The 6663-nt window shown below is 47.8% G+C and overlaps 1 long non-coding RNA gene across 2 annotated transcripts in view; it reads right to left on the reverse strand.

Moving 5' to 3' along the window:
- Positions 1–6663, reverse strand: part of LOC109298909 — a 58726-nt gene that overhangs the window by 26872 nt on the left and 25191 nt on the right. The gene's annotated exons all lie outside the window — the stretch shown is intronic.

A 6663-nucleotide genomic window follows, 5' to 3' on the forward strand; every position in this document is an offset into this window, starting at 1 on the left:
GGCAGCGCGGCCGGGCCGGGCCGGGCCCGTGGGGGCTGCAGGCTGCCCGCGCTGGGGGGCTGATCTGGGGCAAGGGGCCCGGGCCGCCCCCCGAGGCTCCTCGTAGCGTCGCACCGGCTCGGACTTGCTGCCTGGCAGGAGCCGGTGCCCGGCCCGGCCCCGCCCGGGGATCCCTGCCTTGCCTCCCGCGGGAGGACGGGGCTTCCTGTGCCCGTGGCCGATGTCGCCCGCCCCCCGGCTCTCCCCACCGGAGGTGCCTTGGGGGAAGGGAGCTGGCATCCTCCCCGAAGACTTGCCAGGCCAGGGGGCATCAGCCCCCCGCTCTCCTCCACTGTAGCTGGGAGGACACAGCCCTCAGTGCTGGCTGCTGGGGGCCCCACAGGAATTGGAAAGGGTCCCCTGGAGCTGGGGCTCCAGCCACTGCCCTGGTGAGGTCACTGCCCGAGGTGGGAGCAAGAAGGCCATTTTAGCTTTTAATTAGGTTCAGCAGCTAGCAGCAAGGAAAAGCCAGCTGCACATGCCCAGCCAGCTCCAGGTACCTGCACTGTAGGCAGCAGTTATTGTCCTGAGCAGTGACTCCCACAAACACAGCTGGGAATCCCACTGCGGCTTCCACCAAACAGCTGGAAACCTCATGCTGTGGCCTCATTAATCCAGTTCCTGTCAGCTCAGCTCTGAGGGACAGGCATTCCCAGAAAACCAAGCAACAGCAGCTCCTCTAAGACCATAACAACTGCCATTTACTGGGTCAGGCCACCGACCAGACCACCAGATGTGGCCTCACCAGTGCTGAATACAGGGACCTAACCACTTCCCTTGCCGTGCTGGCAACACACCTACCAATGCCGCACAGTATGCTGTTAGCCTTCTTGGCAACAAAGACACACTGTTGGCTCATATTCAGCTTATTGTTCACTGTAACCCCCAGGTCCTTTTCTGCAGAGCTGTGTCACGCATAGACAGCACTGCTATCCCTTGTGATGTGAAACAGCTGGCCAAAGTTCAGGGCCCTGTGGGTCACCACCACTTGCAGGAGAAATTGAAGGGGGAAACGGTTTATCGTGTTTACTTGCAAAGTGCATTTAAAGTCCTGTTTTTCTGTGCACAGTAGAAAAACGTCAGGAGAGCATTTCTTTGCTTAGAGCCCAGAATACACCAGGCAGTCACAACACATTCCTGAAAAAACTGGCAATGTATGTTTTAGACCGGATATAATAAAGGCTGGGAGGAGGAGGGGGGTGGGGGGGAGTGCTGGCTGGAGAAAGATGAAGGTTGCCATGATAGGACACTGTGTTTACTAATGTTGGGAACATGCCCCTCTGAGTGGATCAGCGTGACTCCTTTAATACAAGAGGGAACAACAGAAATGATGAATACCGTGTGTGATCCAATTGCTATGGGCAGTGCAGAAGAGGCGACGTTGTTATGTTTAAACATGTCCTCACAAAATTGTAATTATACTGGTTTTGCATTTATTTTCCTTCTTGTTTTTAAAGAAAATAGTAAACACTGACCCCAGCTCCACTCTCCAAAGACAGGGCAAAAATGAGGAAGACAGGAAGTGCCTGTGTATGTTAGCACATGTCCCATCCGTACATTGTTCCACTCTGTCCAGAGCCCATTTTTCACTGAAATGGCTGAGGGACGTGGTGGGGGCCAGAGCCTGAGGCTCATGGACATGAATGGGATTGGTGAGTCTCTTCTTTTTAGTGCAAGACAGGGTTAACAAGGCAGCATCATGTCTAAAAACACAGCATAGAAGAGCATCAGTGAGAGGAGGAGACTGAAAACATAAGATAGGATTTAAATGTGTCTCTACCTTGTACGTACACTGCCAGATGCCATTTTGAACATGCATACAGCCAGGTTCAGCCTAACAGGATTTTTTTTTTATGCCTGGCCAATTGACACCTTGACTCAGGATCTGAAAATCCTCTTCATGCACCTTTTGTAATGTCATAGTGCTGGGGCAGTGTGACATACATGATGCTATTCTACCACACTGTTCCCAAACCAGCCTGGGATCAGCAACCTCTTGGGATTCAGAGAAGGTGGGAGTCCCAGAACTAAGACAAAGGGGGAGAGCGGGACAGGGGGTAGGAGCAGGGAGGGGGAGACATGACATTAGCTTCTGCTATAATCTGAGCATGCCAGAAGGGATTTTTCCAATCACATGTGATTTTCAGAATTTTTCTCCTGACACAACTCCTCCATGGGGACCCTTTATACACAAAGCTGAGAGGAGTTTCTGGTCAGCCTTTTGGAGTTCTTGGTGAGTGAAAAACATCCTGAAATGCTCACGAAGTGCATTTTTCACTCTCCAGTAATTCAAAAATAACTGAAGAGATGTGCATTGAACTTAGAAACAATTCATTCAGGGCCAGCTCCGAGACCCTGCCTGGAACACACAGTCTAAAAAGAAAGGTTTTAAAGCATATTCTGAGTATGTGTAAGGAGGGGTAATAAAAGAGAGGTAATAATGAAAGTCCCTATCATAGAAGCTAGACTCAAAACATATGAATCCCTCCACTTCCTGCAGCTTCCTAGCACAGGGAAATCAAGCATTCCCTGTAGCCCGATCCATTCACACTTGAGCTGTGACCACACTCACCACTTGCATAGAGCTTTTAGCTTTCAAAGTTCAGTACAGGCATCAGTAAATTTGTTCTTACCAGCCACCTGGTAGGTGGGTGCTCAATCCCTAGCGTTGGAGGATCACAAAGCACACACCTGGAGTGGCTCCAAAACAGTTTAACTTCCAAGGAACCCAGACAACCAGTTTAGAAACCACAGCTGCTGCCTCCTTCTGCACAGGTTGCTCTACAGGTGCAGGCTAGAAACTTTTGGTATTCATGATTATTCATTTACATGTATCTAAGTAATTTATGCCTTGCTTAGTTGCAACCATACTTCACACCCAACCAGTTCCAGGTATCTCTGACTAATTAGAGTGCACTAATTTACATGGACTATGTTTAATATTTAGTTACTGAATTAGTTCACTATTCATATTGCCTCTCTGATTACCCACTGGAATCCCCATTCCCACCCCCTGCTCCCCCACTTCCTCTGAGCCTACAAGTGTTATTTAGATGTTTCATAGGCAAATTACTCCTGGGACCTCTCTCTGACTCTAACCCAAGGGCTTTTAGACAAAGGCCAGTTGGCTATCCTGGTTCTGCATGCTAGTCCTTTGCTGATGACAGAGTAGTGGGATAATTTAACGTTAACATGGTTGTATAAGGCAGAGATTCCCACCCAAAGAGTCCCTGAAGGCACCTCCTCTCAGTTACTCTGTGTTTCTCCCTCCTGTTCCCTTGTGAGGCCTCTGCCCCCTTGCCGAGAACAGATGGATGAAGCTAGTGGCAGCAGGTCTCTTGCTGAGAACAGAGGGATGAAGTCAGGATCAACCAAGCAGGAATCACTTTGCTTGCAGATACACAGAGGCACCAAGCACCATGTGCAGGCTCTCTGTCCCCCACACACCCATATATGATGCTCCTTCTCCTCTAACTCTTCAGCCTTCTATGTAAGGAGCTCTGAAATGGAGCAGCATTTGCAAAATACACTCATTAGAACAGATATACGGCCTTGTACATTTAAAGTGGTGGGCAGTGAAGTGCTGCTCTTTGGAAGGATCCCCTGGTGGAGAAGCTCATTTGCCTGGACTCCTCAGCCCAGGCACCTTATGCAGCTATTTGCATCAGTGCTGGTAGCATTTTGCCCCCAACCTGCAAAGCATGAGAGGACTTGAACTCTCAGTGACTTTCCTGAAGACTCTATTTACACCTCTGAGCATTTTGGCTTACTGAGCAAATAAGTTTGGCTAGATTGTCAGTGTCCCTGGATCCCAGTGTTCTGGATATGGAGGTCTATTGCTATGACAACCCCAGGGTCACTGATGGAGGTCCTGCAAGTAAGAATTGTGTTAGCAAGGTAATCCCTCCTTATCCTGTGCTCTGTAGCTCCAGCCTCTCTTGCACCTTCCTCAGCCCTGCTTACCTTGACTCAGCCTTTCTCTTCAAATGGTACCAGCACAGAGCAGTCAAAGACCACCCTAGCACCCATTTCCCTGAAATTTGCCCTGTGCAAAGAATCTGTGCTGAGTCTGTCCACTCATTCATCTCTCCGAAGAGGGCTGGAATGGAACGTAAACAGGGCACTGGCTTTTTGCCGGTTCTCAGGGCAGGGAGTGACATGGAGATATTATGCTGTAAAATTTGTGCTTTAGAGCAAAATCCTATGTAGCCCATGACAAGCTGCAGCTGAAGTCCGTATCAAGTTCCTTGGATAATGTGGCCTTCAGCAAGGAATACTGTGGCAGCATCATTTAAATTAAAAATAATTTTTAAATTGAATTAACTGCGATGGAGCATAATTCAATCTGAACCATAGCCCCTGTGTCACCAATATTGGTATTAAATTCAATTTATTTTACATCACCTCCACATTTCCAGTTTTTAAACTGTGTATTGGCAATGCCAACCTGCACTGTAGATGCTGTCAGGAAACATTTTGGTAGCTGGATATGGAACAGGTGGAGCCTTTAGGCACTTGAGCATAGAAAAAAACGGAATTTAGTTTTGCAAGATAAGCACAGTAACTAAGACTTTGTTAAGTGCTCAGCAGTAAAACAGTTAGCAATATCATCTTAAGGTTTAAGAGAGGATGCTTTATTGATGTGATCCCCCTTCCCGTGCGCCAGTGTATTGTTTCAGACTTTCTATAATCTCAGGAAAATGATAGTACACTGGTTGGATTTCAGGAAATTTTCAAGGCACATTTGGCAACCATGAATTCTGGAAAGACAGCTCTGGAAGAACTCCCCCCACACACACTCTGAAATCCCAAATTTGAGAGCACCACTTTGGATCAGAACAAATCCTGCTGCAACTGCTTTTTTTAACTTGGGGGCTTGCTTAAGTGCTCTCTATACAACTGGGAAATTATGGGTTATTAACAAGGTCTGGGGCCCCTCAATGGATGCTGAAAATATTTTGATTCCAGTCTAAATGGGACAGACCTATATTAAGCATTTTTTTTTACAGAAAGCATGAATGGGATTCAAAGGAAGATGTTGTATATCATGCTACCTTGAGAGACAATTACATTCTTTTCAGCTCATCTCCACTAAAAATTAAATAATTTTCAACCCTGGCTACAGTTAGAGAAAAATGTAAGTGTGTGTGTGCAGCAGGGGCAAGAGGCTGGAGAATACAAAAGTCCAGGTGCTGATAATCCTTAGCTAGTGAAAGATCATTTTCCAGAGTGCCTGCAATTCCCCAGCTTTGGGTCCACATTTTTGTTGCATGTGTGTATGTGCAGTAACTAGTATAGCAGGGCTTTGATTCCTGAGTGGAGTGTCTGGGTGCTAATGTAGTACAAAAAATCATCATAGGTTTTAATGCTGTAGAGCAAGAAACAGCTTCACTGTTGATATGGTAACTCATAAAAGAAGCTAGTTGGATCTCCAGCTGAGAAAAGATGCTGAATCCTAGAATGTTTCTAGACCAGATCAGAGACCTGAGTTGTGCCATTGCAATTCCCCTAGAGTTCACGCAACATGTGGAAAACTGGGGAAAAAATAAATCAGGAATCATCTTAAGGAAAAAAAAGTCTACTAGGCAACGGTACTGAAAATATCTGCAAGTGTTCCTTCTCGTGCCGCTGCTTGGGGTAGCAGTTTGGCATCTTGTTATTTCTGTGCTGCCAGGAGTTTGTGCCAGTGCTGATGAGGGTGCACCACAGCAGGAGTGCAAGTGCTCAAGCTGGTAGCAGCAGGGATCCCAGCATGATCCTAAGCTATTGCTGCAGTCTTGTGGAGCCAGCATGCCGACATTGGCCGTTGCTGGAGCCCATTGCTAGGCAGCCTGAGCTGTGTTGAGCTGTGGGGGAGCCTCTAGAGAATGAATCCAACTGACACATTTGCAGGAAGTTACTTGTGCTGATTTTTCAAAAACCTGTAAAGCCCATGGGGATCCGTTTGCAGTGGATGTTTCTAATTTCCAGCTGAATTTTTAGCTGAATAGCCGGAGAATTATTCTTCCCCTTTGTCTTCCTTTCCCTTCTGCCTTCTCCTAGAACTCTTTCCTCTTCCCCCCTGTCACAGAAGGGTCTCATCTGCTTTCCTCTGCTAGCCTCTCCACCTGCCCCAAGGATCCACAAGTGTCTGCTGATCTCCCTTACACCCACTTTCATCCCTGCCCTTATTCCTCTCCTCAACTCACCCTCTCCTCTGGCTCTTCTCCTTCACAAGTCAACATGTTTTAGTTTCTCCCACCTTAAAAGCCCACCTCTTATTACGCTGGCCTGTCTCACTGCTTCCCCATCTTGCTGCTCCCTCTCATCTCCAAGCTTATGAAACCTGCTGTTTATAATGTTCCCCTCGTCAAGGTCCACCGTCCTGCACTCTACTGAAACTGCTCTTGCCGTGTCTCTGTTGTCCTCTTCTTAGCTATTTTTCAGAACCAGCACTTCATCCTCCACCTCCTTGACCTGCCAGCCACCTTCAACAACATCAAACACCCCCTTCATCTTGGAATCATGTTTTCCCTTTCCCACCCTGACTCCATCCTTTCCTAGTTCTCTTCTGACCATTCCTTTCCTGCCCTCTTTGGGGGATCTCTCTCGTCCCCCTCCAGATTTCTCGTGGGGGGGGGGGGG

Source organism: Gavialis gangeticus, unplaced genomic scaffold (genome assembly GCF_001723915.1).
Source record: "Gavialis gangeticus isolate Ggan-Ray unplaced genomic scaffold, GavGan_comp1, whole genome shotgun sequence".
Lineage (NCBI taxonomy): Eukaryota > Metazoa > Chordata > Crocodylia > Gavialidae > Gavialis > Gavialis gangeticus.